At 43.0% G+C, this 21,505-nt stretch overlaps 1 long non-coding RNA gene across 1 annotated transcript; it reads right to left on the bottom strand.

Moving 5' to 3' along the window:
- Positions 1 to 5: 5 nt before the first annotated feature.
- Positions 6 to 20,460, bottom strand: LOC139370142 (uncharacterized). Its single transcript, XR_011627109.1, has 4 exons — positions 19,854 to 20,460; positions 18,785 to 18,887; positions 6,193 to 6,282; positions 6 to 449 (listed from the first exon to the last, which is right to left on the bottom strand). It is a non-coding gene; the product is annotated as an uncharacterized lncRNA (long non-coding RNA).
- Positions 20,461 to 21,505: the final 1,045 nt, after the last annotated feature.

Genomic DNA, 21,505 nt, shown 5'->3' with positions numbered 1-21,505 from the left:
CTATTGTAATTTCTCGATTTATTTTTGGACAGGACAGATGTTAAGTCCAAATCAAATCAAATCAAATGTATTCATAAAGCCCTTCGTACATCAGCTGATATCTCAAAGTGCTGCACAGAAACACAGCCTAAAACCTTAAACAGCAAGCAATGCAGGTGTAGAAGCACTGTGGCTAGGAAAAACTCTCTAGAAAGACCAAAACCTAGGAAGAAACCTAGAGAGGAACCAGGCTATGAGGGGTGGCCAGTCCTCTTCTGGCTGTGCTGGGTGGAGATTATAACAGAACATGGCCAAGATGTTCAAATGTTCATAAATGACCAGCATGGTCAAATAATAATAATCACAGGCAGAACAGTTGAAACTGGAGCAGCAGCACGGCCAGGTGGACTGGGGACAGCAAGGAGTCATCATGCCAGGTAGTCCTGAGGCATGGTCCTAGGGCTCAGGCCCTCCGAGAGAGAGAAAGAAAGAGAGAAAGAGAGAATTAGAGAGAGCATACTTAAATTCACACAGGACACCGGATAAGACAGGAGAAGTACTCCAGATATAACAAACTGACACATAAACTACTGCAGCATAAATACTGGAGGCGGAGACAGGAGGGGTCAGGAGACACTGTGGAGGGACAGACAGAGATGGTTACTGAAAGTAGTTCGGGGCAAAGGCAGTCGGTCATAAATGGGGCATGTGTGGTCCTGTACCAGAAGAAGACAGCTTCAACACACCTCAGAAGACACAGAACAATGGTTAGGATTGAAGCATAAACACACAATCACAGAGAGAGAGAGAGAGAGAGAGAGAGAGAGAGAGAGAGAGAGAGAGAGAGAGAGAGACAGAGAGAGAGAGAGAGACAGAGAGAGAGAGAGAGAGGGAGAGAGAGAGAGAGAGAGAGAGAGACAGACAGAGAGAGAGTAGGAGAGAGAGAGAGAGACAGAGAGTAGGAGTGAGTGAGAGAGAGAGAGAGAGAGAGAGAGAGAGAGAGAGAGAGAGAGAGAGAGAGAGAGACAGAGAGAGAGAGAGAGAGAGAGACAGAGAGATTGAGAGAGAGGTAGAGAGAGAGCCAGAGCGAGAGAGAGAGGGGGGGGGAACACTGGCCTATCGCCCCCTCCCTCCCTCCTCCTCTCTCCATCAGGCTCTAAGCAGCTTGTCAGGTAGCAGCATCTGAAAGGACCTGAGAGGAAAAACTCTATTACTTGTAGAAAGGGGAAAACTTAAACTTGATATTTGGCTTCTTACAAAATGTAAGAACAAGGTAATTGTAAATGAGTTTTTCCCTCAATCAAGTGCCCGGTGAAATGAAAATAAAATGAAATTGGTGTGTTGATGCAGAAGTATGCACCCAAGTACGCACATACATTCTCTCATTCACTTCACAGGGCCTGCTGTCAAGTCATTCAATCACATTGGATAGTGCTCCTCTGCTACTATATCCCCTAGGAGCAGGAGAGGACAGTACAGAGAGTCTTGAGAGGCCCATTGTGTCGGCTCAGTAGTAAGGAGGATTCTGTTGCCTGCATTATTAAACATAGCTTTGCTTACTGTTCTGGTAAGTGGATCACTGGAGGCTTGGCTTCTAGGTACAAACACACACATGGACACACATGGACACAAAGACACATGGACACACACACTTTAATACATGTTTACTGGAAAGGAGCGGTTTGGGTTCACAAGGTGAAAACACTTGACCTTAGCTTGCTGATTGGACACGATCTTCCAATATGGCAGACGGCTGTAGAGTTATGATCCATAGCTGACACTATGCTGGTAAAGGAATTCCTTTGAACATGAACCAGCTGAGAACATCCAGTGAGACGCAAACACACACATACCCACACACACGCCCGCACTAGGGTTCAGATTTTCATACCATCATACCGTTTCTGTACCATACTGGTACAGAATATATATACCATATATATAAGGTATTACCTAATGTGCAAACAAGGGGCGCTATATTGTAAAAAAAAAACCTGCACAAAACTATTAAGGCAACAGGGATCTTGATCCAGGAGAGGATTGAATGTCTCTGCTGTAACCAAGAAGCTTGATCCGGACATCTAACCACTTAGCAAGTTAGCAAACCAAATGCATAGCTAGAGGCCTGAACTGGATATAATTTATTTGACACATCTTAGATTTCTTATAGTTATATAGTTAAACTTAACCAAAGCAGTGGCTGTCTACAGACAGAGGCTCACAGACCTTCCTGCCCTCCATACTGTACACAGTACCTCCCTACACGCCTGCACACATGCACACACACACACACACTCTCTCCTCAAACGTACACCCCTCTCTGCATTCCCCCTGTCAGAGCTTCTGTAGACCGGTGTGTGTGTGTGTGTGTGTGTGTGTGTGTGTGTGTGTGTGTGTGTGTGTGTGTGTGTGTGTGTGTGTAGCCCAGAGAGGTAGCCAGGTGCAGACAGGAGGAATCCAGACAGACACGTCAGAGCGTTTAAAAAGGGAAGCATGGCTTCTTAGCCCCCTGGGTTAAAGGAGGGAGCAGGCATGGACATCTATTCATACCAGGTTTAGAGAGGGAGACGCATAGCACAGGGAGCAGGTTGGCAGACCAGGTCCAGTTACACATGGGGGGTTCTGGTCAAAGTCAGACAAGCTGACCTCCCTATAACCTCTGGTACTGATATGGGCCTCGAGAGGTGTCCTGGTGTGTATGCTGTGCATGTTGACTGTCTATGGAGTGATATTCAGCTGTGCATGTTGACTGTCTGTGGAGTGATATTCAGCTGTGCATGTTGACTGTCTATGGAGTGATATTCAGCTGTGCATGTTGACTGTCTGTGGAGTGATATTCAGCTGTGCATGTTGACTGTCTATGGAGTGATATTCAGCTGTGCATGTTGACTGTCTATGGAGTGATATTCAGCTGTGCATGTGTGTCTGTCTGATTAGAAAATATCTTGTGATAATCTAGCACATAGCAAATCCTCGTTAACATGGCCTGTATGGAAGCAGCATTAACCAACATTAGCTGACCTAGCACCAACCTCATCTTTAGAGAACAAAAATGACCTCAGTCATCGCAGTGACAAGGCATGCAGCATGGATCACCCGGAGCAGGGAGCTTTACCCACCAGCTGTTTCTCATCAGACAGACAGACAGACAGACAGACAGACAGACAGACAGACACACACACACACACACACACACACACACACACACAACCCTAACCCTTATCCCAACCCTAAACCTAATGCCTAACCATAAACCTAACCCCTAAAATAGCTTTTTTTTTTACAAGTGGGGACAGGCTAAATGTCCCCACTTCTCTGAATTTTATAGTAAAACACACACACACACACACACACACACAAACACACACACACACAAACACACACACACACACACACACACACACACACACACACACACACACACACACACACACAAACAAACACTAACGTGATAGAAATGTGATTTTCCCAATTCTATAGCACAGAGAAACATGGCATTTGGTCCTCTCTCAAAAAGAATCCAGAAAGGCCAGCCATAACTGTACCCTCCAGGCTCACTATTGTACAGGGACTGTGTGATCAGCAATATGACCCAAAATACTCTTCTGCCCACCTGCTTTATGGCTCCTGTTCTATTCACTCCTCAGGTCTTATCGCCCCTTTGTCCTTCGTCTCAGTAATGGCCATAGTCCCACTAATACCCACGAGCCACCATGCTAACAGAAGCACTGATGGAGCCATGCATCTTCCTGGTGACCTGGAGGGTCCATTAAGACAAATCAACAGTTCTGACACGTCCAATCCTCCACTCTGGCTGTCCCCCCTGCACCCCTCGATCTGACGGTACCCCAGCGCCTGGCCATCTGACAAGACTTGCGCCTGCCGCGGAGCGCCCTGCCTACACAGAGCTCCATCTGTCGTAGGGTCTATTAATAGAGGGTGGGACACATACCTCTCCTCGCTCTCCCTGCCTCTGAACTGGCTGAGAGAGTGGGAGGACAGGGGGCTACAGTATAAACAGTAACTTTGATGAACAGGTTAGCAGCTAGGATGGTTAGCTACTGTACATTTAGCTAGGATACAGCTAGCTACTACTGTACAGTTATCTATTGTACTGTTAGCTACAAATAGCTAATGTTAACTATAGCCGACATACAGTTAGCTTACATATAGCAGTTAGCTGCTGTAGTTTACCATTTGAGCCCTTGGCAGGATCAGGTCTGCCATGTAAACCACTGTTGTCAATGCTAGCTAGCTACTCAGGTTAAGTATCCTCATGAGTCACATGGGACAATCATAAAACCCATTGATAACGGGAGAATAGAAAGAGAGATCAGAGATCAAATAAATAGCTCACGAGTCCAACTCGATTGTTCCTCAGGCGTGTGAGTGTGCGAGAGTGTGAGTGTGTGCGTGGGTGAGTGTGTGTGTGCCTGTGGCAGTGTCAGTGAGTGTTAGTGTGAGATATGCGCCCATGTTGCGCGGCCATCTGCTTTGTGTGTAATCATAAACAAACGCAGGCCCACCAGAGGCCAGGCAACTTCACAGTATCATTTCCACAAGGTCCGGTCTAGACTGCAAGCACGGGGAAATGTATCCTTGCTTGCATGTCTCTGGGTAGATGATTCACAGATAAGGTTATAATGGGAACGGTTATGCAATATAATTTATAATTCATCATTACAAATACAATATGTAGGCTGTTCTGTGCCATACTGGAGCACATGGGCAGATTAGAGGAAGGATATTAAAGGGAGAGAGAGAGAGAGAGAAAGGGGGAGAGAGAGAGAGAGAGAGAGAGAGAGAGAGAGAGAGAGAGAGAGAAAGAGGATGAAAGAACTGAGCTATGGGGGTGTTGACTGTCAGAACAGTGTTCTACAGCCTAACGTAGGCTTCTGTTGAGTCTATGTGGGTCTACTGGTAGCCTATAGGCTATAGGCTAAAAGGGGGCAATATTTGAGTTTGCTAACATTGCTAATAAAGGAATGATGCACAGTTAGCTTAGCATAGCTAAACACCATGGGTCTTTGAAGCCTTGTCCCTTGTCCATATAGCCGTGGTAGTATGGCCAGGCAGCATGGGATCTATACACTATTATGTCTGTCTAATCGAATGCCTGGCATGCGCAGAATTCCAGAGCCGCGGGCAGTACTGGCTAAGGATTGGAGGCTTGGGGCTTAGCGTGGATCTGAGGTTGGGGTCAGGGTTGGAGCTGGGGCTGGGGGCTTGGCTGAGGATGGGGCATGGAGCTGGAACTGGGGATGAGGTTGGAGCTAGGGCTGGGGAAATGGTAGGGGCATTGGATAGAGCTCGGGCGGCCCCGGCTCTTCTGCACCATAAGCAGGCCAGGCAGGTTGTGTTACGGGTCAGGCCAGGCACAGACTTGCTGGGGGAGTCGAGCCAGGGCGGGGCACGGAGGGGGCTGGGGTGGGGGGACGGGGTTTGTGCAGCTGCAGGCCTTGCCAGCATCACATTTTGGGCCAATGGAAAAACACAGTTTATGGCGTCTGCCCAAGGTCAGCTCTTTGAGAAGAGGAGCTGGGAAGGGTCCAGCGGTGCTGTCTTCAAGGCTGTTTTTGTATGCAGTCAGTCAGTCAGTCAGTCAGTCAGTCAGTCAGTCGGCTACAATTAAACCTCCAAATAAGAAAAGAGCAGATTCTGTATTCCTTCCTGTCACTGTACATTAACATACCTCTCTCCCCCCAATATCCTCTGGACTAGTGCCCTCTTCTCTCCTCTTGCCCCGTCTAGCCTACCCCATCCCTTCCCTTTTACTCTCTCTCTGGACAACTCCTCCCTCTCTCTCTCTCTCTCTCTCTCTCTTTCTCTCCCCTCATCCTGCTACCTGACTACTTTGGCAGAGACACACAAAATGGATGGGAGAGCTGCAGGGGGCTGGGGGAGCTGAAGGCAGAGAGCGGACACCATTTTGTAACGGTTTCAGGCACAGCAGAGAGATAGCGGTGGTTGGCTAGACATAGAACTTTTTATGCCCCAATGGATTCTGAAGATTAGGTACGGTGTGTGTGTGTGTGTGTGTGTGTGTGTGTGTGTGTGTGTGTGTGTGTGTGTGTGTGTGTTTTAGCCACCTGCACTTGGTAATTGCTATTTCAAATTAAGATGAGGCAGTCATAAATACTAAACAAATCCAAATCTATACAATATGATATATTACAAATTGTATTATAAAATAGCTTACAATAAGTTACTTACTGCTAGGGCTGTCCGTCTGTCTGACCATGGGGTTCTCTGATTGGCCAAAAGTCCCGTGCCATCGGCCAAGGTCTGAGTCAGTCATGCAGCCTAGAGAGAGAGAGAGAGAGAGAGAGAGAGAGAGAGAGAGAGAGAGAGAGAGAGAGAGCAAGAGGGAGAGAAACAGCGAGAGTGAGGAAGAAGAGAGAGATAGATAGATCCAGTCTCTGTAGTCTGCTGACTAATGAGCTCACCCCATATTCTCCCCACAGTCTGACTTGGGCAAGGAAACTCATTAGTGGAGGATGTACCACAGCACAATATCTCTGCTCCCTCTGCTGAACACTGAACACACACACACCAAAACATTCATCGGCACCAACAAAAATCCTAGCAACCACAACACCAACAACACAACAACATTTTGCTCAACAAATGACCTATATCAAATGCCTTATAAGGCCTGGTGAAATAGCTCAGAGTGTAAGGTGGCTGCAAGGGTTGGAATCACAGATGATATATATTTTTTGTTTGAAATGTAGAAGTTACACTGATTGTGGTAGTGTGTTAAGAAGGGAAGGGCAGCCAACATCTTTTAAATAAAGATTCAATAATGAGGAAGTGCTTCTTTCTTTACCTAGACACACCACTAATTCCATATTACATAGACATGTACATTTAAATGCATAATGTTTTATATACTTTATTTATTATCATCTACTTCACATATTCGTTATTTGACTCAAAGACTAGCAGTAGGATTTTTAACAATTTAGTTTGTTCCAAGTGGGACTCGGACCCACACGGTATACAAAAGCTTCCAGGCTTGCCGCCGTAATGGAGACAGTTCTAACCATGAAGGTAAATTACCTGACAAAATCATGGGCCTCTTTTATTTTGCAGAGCGAAAGAAGAATTTAAACGTATGTACATTTTGTATTATCGTGCTACATCTTTTCCCGTAAAAGTACAAGGATGTGCGTGATAGGCAAAAATGCTGAACGTTGTCAAGAATGCAAAAAACGTGCCATTTGAACTTTGTCAAGTCAAGGACGCATGAAAATACATTGTCCTTTGGTCTAAGACCTTGTGGAACAGCTAGACTTTGAACAAGGAGGATTTGCTATCTCTCTCTGTAGCACTTGTTGACCTATGTTAAAGGGAGTTTATGGAATGTTATGGAAAAACTGTTGACTTGTCTTAATGGACGGGGGGGGGGGGGGGGCTTGTGTGTGTGTGTGTGTGTGTGTGTGTGTGTGTGTGTGCCTACAGATCTCCCATGTGATGGCGAGTGTGTGGAGGTGAAAAGGACGGAGGACGGGGGTAGTTAGTTATCATCATTAGTCAACGCTCAACAAAGCACAGAGAGAAGGAGAGAAGTAAAGGGCTGTTCCTATTGGACTGGAGGAGAGGACCACCAATTACCAGCCTCCACTTAGCCGTACTGCTGAAGGGTGATAATTCTGCACAAGGACATTAATTGCAGCTGCAGTATGTAGCCTTGCAGAGGCAGCCAGGGGTCTTTTATATATTGTTTCTAATGTTTGTAATTACAGTAGGGCAAGATGGCCCTATGCCCGTGCATGTTTATGGCCCTGCTGTGAGGAACCCGACTCCTGTGACGACGGAGCAGAGGCAGTGGAACTGTACTGTGTTGACAATTCAAAAGGCTTGAAGAAGAAGGTGCAGACTGCAGAGGGCCGGGGACATACAGTATCTGTGATGTGTGGGTGAACCAAGACACACTGTAGGATGGCATAGTAAAACGCAACCATTTGAGCTATAAACGCTTTGCAAAGATGCCCAACTGTTAACAGCCAGCAACAAACTACTTTAATTGTATTCTCCAAGCTCCAAGTAAGAGCATACTGTAGGTCCAAATATTCATTTTCTTGGCCTTGACAGTGTGAGGGTATTCACTTGTTCTACGACTACATGCATTTCCACAATAACCTTCACTTAAAATGTTTTGTTGTTGTTGCAATTAATGACGTAAATGTAACAATATCACCATCCAACAAATTACAAGACCTAGAAATGGTTACAACCATGTAATCAAGATATAACATGTTCAGATACATTCACTGACTAACAGTACTAAATCTAACACACCACACGTTCAGATACATTCACTGACTAACAGTACTAAATCTAACACACCACATGTTCAGATACATTCACTGACTAACAGTGCTAAATCTAACACACCACACGTTCAGATACATTCACTGACTAACAGTACTAAATCTAACACACCACACGTTCAGATACATTCACTGACTAACAGTGCTAAATCTAACACACCACACGTTCAGATACATTCACTGACTAACAGTGCTAAATCTAACACACCACACGTTCAGATACATTCACTGACTAACAGTACTAAATCTAACACACCACACGTTCAGATACATTCACTGACTAACAGTGCTAAATCTAACACACCACACGTTCAGATACATTCACTGACTAACAGTACTAAATCTAACACACCACACGTTCAGATACATTCACTGACTAACAGTACTAAATCTAACACATCACACGTTCAGATACATTCACTGACTAACAGTACTAAATCTAACACACCACATGTTCAGATACATTCACTGACTAACAGTACTAAATCTAACACACCACATGTTCAGATACATTCACTTACTAACAGTACTAAATCTAACACACCACATGTTCAGATACATTCACTGACTAACAGTACTAAATCTAACACACCACATGTTCAGATACATTCACTGACTAACAGTACTAAATCTAACACACCACATGTTCAGATACATTCACTGACTAACAGTACTAAATCTAACACACCACATTTTCAGATACATTCACTGACTAAAAGTACTAAATCTAACACACAACTAAAAGCTTAACAATCTCCTCCTACTGGCAGTCTTTAGTTTGAGAAAATGGTGGCGAGGAGAGGAGGGATTGGAGTGGATAAAATAGCAAGTGGGAGATTTCTGGATAAACCCTCTGACACTCTGCTCCAGTAGCCTACCTCTAACTTTACACTTCTGCAGTCTGCAATTTTTCTAGGACAAAATTGCCATGACGACGACTGAGGCCAAAAAAGGGAGGGAATATATGAGTGCTGGAAGAAAAACTAGTAGAGGCTCTCAGCCCAAATGCTATCTGGAATATCACTCAGCCTGGCAGGTACATAAAACAAGTATCCTTCCAAATGATGCATACTCTACTAAGGGGCCCTTTGGACGTGGTACACTACCCATTACAAACTATCTAAAACTTGACTAACTAGTGCCTGGAACTAGCCCAAATGCAAGTTTATTTAGCTGGTGATTTGAGTCACTCATTTAGTCTGCTGAGGTAAACTGATTGAGTGCAGGTCAAAGTTGAGACAAAAGGGCCTACATTGGGGACCTCTGTTAGAGGAGGAAAATCATCATCATCCCCCAAACTCTCCCCCAGTCCAATATTATGTCATTATTACTATGCTCAGCGTCTCGGCGGAGCTTGTGTGGTTTCATGGATAAATCTCATGTGACGTGCCTGATGACATCCCGATAAACGCAGAGAGAATAAAATGGCCCCCAATCCTCAGTGGTCAGCGGCGTAATGGGCTAATGGCTTCCATGTGTGAGGAGAGGAGAGGAGAGGAGAGGAGAGGAGAGGAGAGGAGAGGAGAGGATAGAATAGGAGAGGAGAGGAAGGCATGACTAGGGGGTCTGAGGGGAAACCTACACAGTATTTCTGCTTCTGCCCTCTCTGGCCCCATTGTATTGCATATAATCCTGCTTTACACAGAGACTAGAGGACCTGTAGTGTCCACTGTTACCCACTCTAGTCTTCTTTAGCCTCAGTGCTGTGAACCTGGAAAGCTAGACAACACAATCTATAACTGAGGCCAGCCTTAAACATGCCAAATTTAAGTTTATTTAATTCATTTACATGGGAGAGTATAATTGAACTCTAGAATTGTATGACAAATAAAATATAAAGGGTTCTGTAAACAAACAAACAAACAAACAGCATTAGTTGTTTTTACATCTACACATAAATTTATGAGCTCTAGGGCTGTCCCTGAAAAAAATAATATTGGTCGACCGAATGTCGTCTGTTTTTTAACATGTATTTCTCCATATATAGACACACCCTATGTGTTTTAATAAAATCAACTAATTCCAGTTTGTCTGATGCTTTAAGCTTACGGTTTGATGCCTGAAGAGGGCGCCAGAGATCTAGATAACCAGAAGAAAAAAAAACACTTAACCTGACCCAACTTTTCTCCTCCCATTCCTGCTGACTTTCCCATATTCTGCCATTACTCTCCAGAAGTTGCCAGTAATAGGCTACAGTAGGAGTCAGCAACCTTTCTCATGTGGAATTCCAATTTATCTGACTATTTCTACTGATCTGTGTGCCAGTTATGGTTTTCGTATGCAAATGTGCATTTTAAAACATGTTTTATAATAAAGTCTTCATATCTCAAAATCAACATCATGTGGTTAATCATAATTATATCTAAATAAAAATGATACAAACCTAAAAAGTAACTTCTATTACCATTGCCAATATGTAAAAAATAGCCTAAATAAAGCCAACAAATAAAAACATTGCAGCCTGCAGGTAGAAAATATCTTGATAAAAATAAATATCCTATGAATCACATTGGCTACACATGGCCAGTCTGCAAGGAACTTGAAACATTGTGTCAACTATTAACTAAATGGGTCCGGTCTGAAGCTTGCGCTAGCGAACTTGCAACATTGTATAAAATATTCTGGGCCCTCAGAGTTTCCCGCATCGGGACATTCACAGCTGTAGGCTACTTGCGCTTGGATAACAAGCAGTGGTTGACTTGGGCAGGAGCTCCCCGGAGCTGAGTACAGGCACCTCAAATGATCCACTGCTCGAGCTCCTGTTTCCCTCATAGAATATTAGCTCAGAAGTATTGTGGAGCTCCTGCACCTAAATATAAACAGTACCAGCACCCAAAATGAGTACCGGAACCTTTTTCAGTTCAAGTCAAGCACTGATAAGAAGCCTATTTTATGACATTTCAGAGCATGACATTTTACCCTTTCACTCTGAGTAGTTATCGAAACAGAGAGAGCTGGAAATATGTTTTAAATATACTGAGAAACTATTGTAACTCTCAATGCATGTGAAAACAGACTTTGTTTGCTTGCTGTTTGAGGTGAAGAAAACGTTACTTTGAGAAGCTCCACAGGTCATTAGTGGTGGTGCGTTAAGCCAACCAGAAGTACTACTAGCTCCCCAAATGGGCACATTTCTATCCCTACATTTGCTCGTAGCCCAGGTAGCCTATAGGAATACTTCTATGCGTGCGTGTCCTTACTCAACATTGCGTGTCCTTACTCAACATTGACAAACGCAAACAGTTCACACAATTAAGTTATGAAACGATGAATGTGCACATATTGGGAAAGAGCGCATTCTGGAGAGAGAAGTGCATTGTGCATCTGGGCGCATGGTCAATCAGACTCCTGCATTGGCCATGCAGCATTTACGGTGATACGGCCTAAGCAGAAGTCAGGGCATTCATACTTCTTGCGCTTTGCTAAGCAGTGCAGAGCAGTTGTCAAGGAAGTGAGTTTGTGTTTATACAGGATGTACTGCCCCCCACCTACCGTTTTTTTTATCCATCTACACACAATACCCAATAATGAAAACACACCTGAGTCAATACTTTGTAGAAGCACCTTTCGCAGCAATTACAGCTATGAGTCTTTCTAGGCAAGTCTCTATGAGTTTTCCACACCTGGATTGTGCAATATTTACCAATTATTATTTTCAAAATTCTTCAAGCTCATTGCTAAAAAAAAATATTTTCAGGTCTTGCCATAGATTTCCAAGTAGATATAAGTCAAAACTGTAACTCAGCCACTCAGGAACATTCACTGTCTTCTTGGTAAGCAACTTCAGTGTAGATTTGGCCTTGTGTTTAAGGTTATTTTCCTGCTGAAAGGTGAATTCCCAGGTTCTGGTGGAAAGCAGACTGAACCAGGTTTTCCTCTAGGATTTTGCCTGTGCTTCGCTCCATTCTGTATCTTTTTATCCTTAATGGTGACAAGCATACGCATAACATGATGCAGCCACCACTATGCTTGAAAATATGGAGAGTAGTTCTCAGTGATGTGTTGTATTGGATTTGCCCCAAAACGTAACACTTTGAATTCAGGACATAAAGTTAATTTCTTTGCCACATCTTTAGCAGTATTACTTTAGTGCCTTGTTGCAAACAGGATACGTGTTTTGGAATATTTTCATTCTGTACAGGCTTCCTTCTTTTCACTCTGTCAATTAGGTTAGTATTGTGGAGTAACTACAACTGTTTTAAAATAACCATTGGCCTCATGGTGAAATCCCTGAGCGGTTTCCTTCCTCTCCGGCAACTGAATTAGGAAGTAGGCCTGTATCTTTGTAGTGAGTGGGTGTATTGACACACCATCCAAAGTGTAATTAATAACTTCAAAGGGATATTCAATGTCTGTTTTTTTATTTGTTATTATTATTATAATTTTTTACCCATATACCAATAGGTGCCCTTCTTTGTGAGGCATTTGGAAAACAATTCCTGGTCTTTGTGGTTGAATCTGTGTTTGAAATTCACTGCATCGAATACCTTATAGATAATTGTATGTGTGGAGTACAGCGATGAGGTAGTCTTTCAAAAATAATTTGAAACCCTATTATTGCACACAGTCCATGCAACTAATTATGTGACTTGTTAAGATCATGTTTACTCCTGAACTTATTTAGGCTTGCCATAACAAAGGGGCTGAATACTTATTGACTCAGGACATTTCAGCTTTTCATTTGTAATTAATTCGTTTAAAAAAATGGTATTAACATATTTAGACTTTGACATTATGGGGTATTGTGTTTAGGCCTGTGACAAAACAATATCTCAATTGAATATATTTTAAATTCAGGCTGTAACACAACACAATGTGGAAAAAAGTCAGTGGGTGTGAATACCTTCTGAAGGCCCTGTACATATAGCTAAATACTGTCCTTCCCTTGTGACTTACGGGTCAGTACATGCAGGTCTAAGTACCAAGGTTGGTGCTCCTACCAACTAACTGTCATAATAGTAAGAGTTGAAAATTGGAATCCATTTAGCTAGTTGGGGCTTGTTGGAGCTGATCATGAACGAACAACAGTGTTGACTTATGCAATCTGTCAGCAATATAGAATCTGGCTAGCTGAAACTACAAGCTCAACATATTCCTATGCGGATGGGCATATAGGCTTGTATGTACAGTATAGGACTATCTCTTCTCAAGATAAATACAGTCTTAATACCTAGGCCTAAGTATCGTCACAAAACCTGCAAAGTAAAATACTGTAAACCTGCATCTCAAATTCAGTTGAGCAACTAGTCACATGGATGCAAAGGACTTTGACAAAGTTTTAAAATGCTTACAACAGCTAGCCAAAACCTAAATAGGGCTCTATCCAGCTCGGCATGTCTAACTTTTTATTTGATTTTACTAGCTCTGACTTTGCTGATAGGAAGAATGTACATTGAGGGAGAATGTACTTTCTATGAGTGTGATATGTGGTTGTCCCCCCTAGCTATCTTAAGATAAACAAGATAAGAGCGTATGCTAAATGACTAAAATAAATCAAATGTAATGGTCAATATAATACATTGTTTCATATACGTAACTCAGAATGGGATGTCATTTTTTTGGGGGGGTGGGGGGCTAACCTAATAGATACAGTGGATTACATAAGATAATATCATAGAAATAATTCAAGGCAAGATTGAAAATGACACAAGCCTGACCTGTATTTAGGCCTACCGATCCGCTGATCAACCAGATGCAGGAAAACATGATTTAAAAAAACACACCGTGCACTAAATGTCATTAGGAATAACGGCTGGCCGAACCAGTTAAATCATTTCTAGCTTCCTAACTGGAGAAAATTGAATTTCCGGTGGGCATTTTGGTTGTGATGATGTGCCACCATCCTCAGATCTGTGAGATCAGAGCAGAAAAATATTGGACGCAAATCACAATAATACTACATCTCTAATGAATAGAAATCGAATTATTCTACATGACAATTTCTCCATTTAACAAATGAAACAAAGCACCGGTTGTTCATGGTTATGTGGTGCTGGTGGGTGATTCATTTTCAGTATGAGTGGTGGTAGGAGGACATTGTGCCACATGAGTCAAACCACACAGAGCCTCAAAAGACCATTTGGGTAAAAATACACATCATATGCTGAAACCTAGTTACTGTAGAGAAAATGTAGGCCTATTGTAAGAACAGGGTTAAATCTATTTTCACTTTTTTTTTTCCTTCGGCAACCATGGATCATCAACCCAATTTGTTCACGACAAACCTACTTTTCCGATAATACATATTTCTCAATCATCAAAAAGTGATGTGCTGAAATGAATTATGTTTCCCTTCGTCGTATGACATATGGATCACAATTGTACAGTAGGCCTATTCATTACATGAAGTATCGATGTACACATTGCACTACGCTTGCAATGCCAAACAAGATGCCAATCTCATTCCTCCACTAAAATCTATTGAATGAACTGAGAATGAATGGTTTTATGCTGACAACTAAATTGAGTATGAATTACAGACTATAGGCAACAAGGAACGATTACTGGCTGAAATGTGCGAGCCAATATGCAGTAGGCTCTCTTCCAAGCCCTGAGTTACTGCTAGAAATCTTTTTTAAAACAGAGAAATATACACATTTGATGATAGACCAGATGAATTGTGAATTGTGATGACTATTAAGTATGAACATTATATTTGTCTAGAATTTACCGTGCGATGTGAATTGGGCTGATCACACTCGTTCTAACTATTCAGAAGAGAAACTCTGTCCAGATTAGTTTCATTCCAGTCCAAACTCATGAGATGAGCTAATATAGTATAACTAAGTCTCTAAACTGCTAACACACTGTAATTATCAAAGATATTTATTACTGTAATAACCATGAATAAAGTAATATCACACACACACTCGCGCGCGCACACACACACACACAAACACACACACACACACATACACACACACACACACACACACAAACACACACACACACACACACACACACATACACACACACACACGCACACACACACACACACACACACACACACACACACACACACACACACACACACACACACACACACACACACAAAATGACTCTATGGAACCTAGGACTCCCTGGAAAACAGTGGCAAGTGTTACTGAGTGGACTATCCTGGTTAAATAAATACAATTAAATGAATGACACACACACACACACACCAGCACACACACACACACACACACACACACACAGACACACACACACACCTAATTTATATCTCAAAATTCTGCGAAACAGCATTGACCTATTTAATTCCCCCAAATGTATACAAATTATACACACAACATATTAACAAAAGGGGATAAGAATATACTGTACGTTTTACGGGATCAAATAGTCTTTGATGGTCATTGCACTCAGTACAGTCATTCATAAAAAATATATATATGTGTGTGAATTGTGTCATTATTAAGGTCGTTAACCACATTTTTTTTTAAACAAGTTAATGCAGGATTTGGTGCAATTATTTGCAAATTCAGAATTTCTTCAGAAATCATTACAAGAATATTGACTTCTTGATTTTGTCCAAAGTAACGGTAAGCAAAATCAGTTTAATTGATAAACACACGTTCTTTAACCTTAGAGTCAACTTGTTTGGACATCGCATTGTTGTTTTTCGCTGTATAGATCATGTTCAGTGTATTCTGAACGCTTACAGACAATGCAATTAACCGTGATAAAGAAAATAGTGCACTGAAATGACAAAAAGTTTTTTCAATTACATACACACATTGACAAAATGTTGCATTTCCAATGAGGATCACGTCTACCGCCATTGTCTGTTTAAGTCAATTAGTTATTACATTTAAGCACCGCCGTACAGAGGAGCTCTCACTTTGCATTCGAGCAGCATACGTTTCTGCTGCATTGGACGGGCCAATGTGTTTGAATGACGGTAGACGACATGTTGCAGCATCAAATTGAACTTTACAGGACAGCGTATAAGACGCAACTCTTCTTTCAGAAAAAAAAAGGAAATGGCTGCCCGCCACTACACTTTCAAAGCACCTTGCAATCAACCGTCAATCAGTAATCCCATTTATATACAAGTTTGAGAAAATAACTGTTTGCAAAGAAAATATAACACAGTGAGACCTATTACCTGTGTGATAATAATCGAAACCAACTATCGAAGTTGGGGCCTTTGAAAATAATTTGTCATATAGAAACCCGCAAACTACATCTACGCTTGGTTTCACTGCCAATACAGATATTATGTTGAAATGCTATGTCATCTATAGGACCAACCTCAATGGACAGGAAATGTCACTCACAAAGGGAACCCAGAGTAAATGCAAGGTCAAGTTCAAGTACAAATTGACGTTTGAGTTCAAACGCTCAAGTTCAAATTCACAGACTTGTCTATTTTAAGTTTCCTAATTGCAACACAATGAGTGGTCTGCTTACACACAGTTCACAGCTTACACACACAGTAATGAAATAAGGAACGATACAGTAATTGAACAACATTTATTCAATGACTAATTATTAGAAATGGACAGAAAATAATCATTTTGACATTTTCACTCATAGGATTGCGGCTTTCCACATTTTAACGATCTGTGTGTGTATATGTGTCTGCATGAGCGTTTGTGCGTGTGTGTGTGTGTGTGTTTGTTGTGTACAAGGGCACATTCGTATGCTGAGTCCACCGAAATATTTGTCTGTATTTGTGTGTACCTACTGTACAGTATAATGAACTTCAATTCACAGTATGTGAAGGGCTGTCCAGGAGCTATGCTTGGGCAGGTATAATGTTACAGAGAGAGAGAGAGAGAGAGAGAGAGAGAGAGAGAGAGAGAGAGAGAGCGAGAGAGAAAATACTGCAATTGCTTATGACCCTGCCATCTGCCCCTCCACATGCAACAGAGCTAACTACCCCTGGTAGACAGCCACCCCCGCCAAAAAGGCCTTAGGGGTGAGGTGGCGCACTCAACTGCCAGGCGAATTCATGTACTTTTGAAGATAAGCAAGTGGGCACATACAGTATATCCATGGGTAAATTAGGCCTACCTTTGTGACCATGAATTCCCCATGTATGTAATGGACTGAATGCAAACTACTAACACGCAGCCTCTCAGTAAAGGCCTCCTCGCCCATCCTTTGAAAAAGCGTGACAAATTGCTCAGAACCTCACAGATAGGCATTTCACATAATTGAGTGAAAAGCTTGTATACTCAGACTGATTGTCCATGAGACAATTAAGTGAAATATTCAATAGCATTTATAGTGATACAATTTAAGGGTATTGGGGAAAAAGATGGTGATTGAGTGGTGATCTGCTGAAATAACATTTTGTACCAGCAACACATAATATCTAGTCTGAATTATTATTACAGCTAGATAATTAGATTCTAATTTATTTTGTAGCAGCCAAATGCATAACAAAATCATAGCAGCCATATTATAATGAGAAGACACACTGAATATATTTGTATAAGTGTGAGTGTGTAAATTAGAAGTCTGATTGACTTATTTGCTTCAATATGAGTTTTTGTTAAGAAAAATTAGCAGAGTATAATTTATCAGACGGAAATATCTGTGCATTGCAGGGACTTGACTTTTTACTAATTGTATTAAAATTGCATTCATATACTGAAAATGTAGGTACGTATAAAAAATGCTGTACTATGCTGCTGTGTATATAAGGGGTATAATAGAGGAACAGGAGCTACGCGCGCGCACACACACACACACACACACACACACACACACACACACACACACACACACACACACACACACACACGCGCACCTTCTCCTGTTGTTCCAAATAACCCATGCAAAATGTTAAAGAATCGTTTCAATATAAATCAAGACTTAGACAAACAACAAATACACCTGTAAATAAATCATAATTCCAACCCAGCCTTAATTGGCAGATGAGTCATTGGGAAAGATATCACTCCACACACATTGTCACCTAACCCAAAACCGCATCACTCACATGAAATATCTCTTCAAACGTGACCCCGCGATTACCACGAAATCAGATTAACTTGGCAGTAATCAATGGACCAAAACACCTCTGGTATTAAGAAAAACACATTTGCAATATTATTAAATAACGGTGTGGTGTAGAGGTCACAGTATAATACTTTTTGAGTTTGAGTACTAATACATGGTAATTTGCCATGAAAAAAACGCTTTCATAACCGACATAAAGTAGTACCTTTGTGCAATGCACGACTACATGCAATGGATTCCGATTGCGGTTTTTGGTTCAGCACTTGCATCAAAATAAAAAATGTACTAAAGTGTATGAAGTCCATTATTTTGTACAATGAGTTTTATAAACAAAGATGATACTAGACACAATTTAACACATGTACGCAATGAATACACTCGCTCGCACGCACGCACGCATGCACGCACACACGCACACACACACACACACACACACACACACACACACACACACACACACACACACACACACACATAAAGAAACAGGTATTACTTACAAATATTCTGCAGTAGAGGCGATTCCAAAACGTTCTGAATCCGGGGGTGAAATTCTGAGCAGCTTCTCTCTTCCTCTCTTTTTCCCCCGCTGGATCCACATCTCTGTTGAGGAGAACAGAAATCCATCAGCCTCTGTGTCCCATGCAGCTCTGGCAGGCAGAGAGGGACGCAGGCCCCGTGACTCCCCAGGCAGTCCCCCTCGTAGCCCAGCCCAGCATCAGCCCAGAGCCCCAGCCTGGGCTGCTGCTACCTCGCCTGGCTGCCGTAGGCTGGGCCCAGGCCTGGCGGGCCCTTCAACAAAAGGAGGCCATGAGGCTGTCTGGAAGGCTCCAGCTAAAACCCTCTGCTAGTTAACAAGTCTTTGAATGAGGAATGTTAGCAAACAGACAAACAGCATGTCTGATGCATGCAAATAGCACAACCAGTCCAGTCACAGCCTTGGCTGCCTACATGAATAATTCAACAGTCTGGAAAAAAGGAACCCCCCCCCCTCCTCTCCTCTCTTCCCTCTCTCCGTCTTCCCAACTCGAATGCCTTCGCTACCCGACAAAGTGTATTCAGACCTCCCCTGAAATCAGTTTTAACACTTAACACAAGCATGCATCGGCGGCACGAAACGACATGCACGGTCACTTCTTATGTTTTCGCTGCAACATTTTTCCAAATTCAATCGCTGCATTTTTTTGTCATTGCCTTTTCCTGTCTTTTGTTTGGAATTGGCTCCTGTCCCAGAAAGAGCTCCAGCCCAGCACAGCACTCACTCCCCTGTTAGGAAAAAGAGCCAGCGAGAGAGAGAGAGAGAGAGAGAGAGAGAGAGAGAGAGAGAGAGAGAGAGAGAGAGAGAGAGAACGAGAGAACGAGGGAGGGGGAGAGAGGGAGAGAAACAGCAAGAGTGAGGAAGAAGAGGGAGGTGCAGTATTTCCAGGCGAGAGAACTGATGGCGCTCACGAAGGGCACGTCTGTGAACACGCAGACGTACCACACGCTCAGAGACCGGACACGTTCTCCTGCTTGTCATCCACAGACAGTCACTAGAAGGAAGAGCGTGAAAAAGAGAGAGGGCCTTACCCAGTAGGAATGACGCCCATACGAACACAGCTACAGGAGGAAGAAGGCTCATCACGTGGCGAGATACAAACACGACCAAACGGCGACAAAAATAAGAAGACATCGAAAATAAACACCGCCAAAACTCTTGCAAAGACAAATATAAAACTCTGGGTAACAATGCAGATGAAAAAAGTAACACCCAAAAAGAAGAAATAACACCAAGGTCCAAAGTGATGCAAAAATTGCCGCACAAAACTACGGAAAGGCCCCAAAAAAGCTACTTGTTGCCAGGTTTTTGCAGAGCCGTTGTGTAGATATTTGGAGGCAGAGGGTTAAAATCCAGCAAGTAGTAAAAAAATAAAAAATCTCCTCTATGGAAGGGCGGGCTGTGGGGAGGCCCTGACTGTAGAAATAGCAGCAAACCTTTGTTCTTTTTTTCTCCCCACAGAGCTCGAGTCTCCCCCCCCTGCGTGCGGCTGGAGCTGAGAACAGGGGAGCGAGCGATAGAAGAGACGAGGCAGCAAGCGCAGAGTGAAGGAGAGAAAAGCTCGACTGATGATGAAATAGGAGGTGCGGCGGAGCACGAGAGCCAGCCACTTTTTCATCACACGTCCAACACGGCAAGGAACTGTATATGCACTTGAGAGAGGGAGGGTGGGAGACGGAGACCAAGAGGGAGAGAGAGAGAGAGAGAGAGAGAGAGAGAGAGAGAGAGAGAGAGAGAGAGAGAGAGAGAGAGAGAGAGAGGGAGAGGGAGAGGGAGAGAGAGAGAGAGAGAGACGGGGGAGAGAGAGAGAGATAGAGAGAGAGAGAGAGAGAGAGAGAGAGAGAGACGGGGGAGAGTGGGAGGGCGGAAAGCAGTCGAGGGTGGGAGGGGGTAGAGGAGGAAGAATGACACAGAAATGCACTCCTCTGGCAGTGCGCAGACGCAGTGCACACAGTCACGCCATACTAGCACTCTCTGCACCCCGGCAATCAGCTACAGAAAAGAGCATTAAAAATAAGGAAACGAAAAAAAGAGAACGTACAAACACTCAGAGTGGACTGCCCTGCATAAGGACATTTGAAATATGCAACAGTTCTGAGAGCAGGTTAAATGATTAACCTTATCTGGTACAGTACAGTACAGTACTGCAGCTCTCCCTCTCGTCAAGCTGCAACAGTCTGTCTGGATCACATGCTACAGCCAGCCACGGCTCACAGACAGAAAGTATGAACTCTAGCATGCCACAGCAGCTAGCGTGAAAGCAGCATTGAGAAGACAAAGAGCAGATATGGAAAAATGGGAGCTACTTGAGTATAATACTGTAGTGTAGCACGTGGCAGGGTAGAGAGCGGGGTTAGTAGAGTTACAGCACAGTAAGACGGTCCTCTTCCTGACCTGGCTCTGCTTCTCCGAGGGGCTAAACATCGCACGACCCTTACAGCGATCTTGGCAAGGAGTCAAAAGCCTGATAAGCGTTTTGGGTGAGACCTCACTGCTTTTCTGGAAGAAAAACAGCTGCTGTGATTACAACGTGATTGAGAATTCACAGAAAACACGAGGGGTTCTGATTTGTCCTGGCTAAAAAGGCACAGGATAGCTTGTCCAAATAGGAAAAGATTGTTGAGTATATTTGCTTCTAAACTATCCCTTACCCTGGAATCATCTAGAATCCTGCATTGTGGGG

This window comes from Oncorhynchus clarkii, chromosome 2 (assembly GCF_045791955.1).
Source record: "Oncorhynchus clarkii lewisi isolate Uvic-CL-2024 chromosome 2, UVic_Ocla_1.0, whole genome shotgun sequence".
In the NCBI taxonomy this organism is placed as follows: domain Eukaryota; kingdom Metazoa; phylum Chordata; class Actinopteri; order Salmoniformes; family Salmonidae; genus Oncorhynchus; species Oncorhynchus clarkii.
The sequence above is the reverse complement of the archived record's forward strand: the minus strand, read 5'-3'. Positions and strand labels throughout refer to the sequence as shown.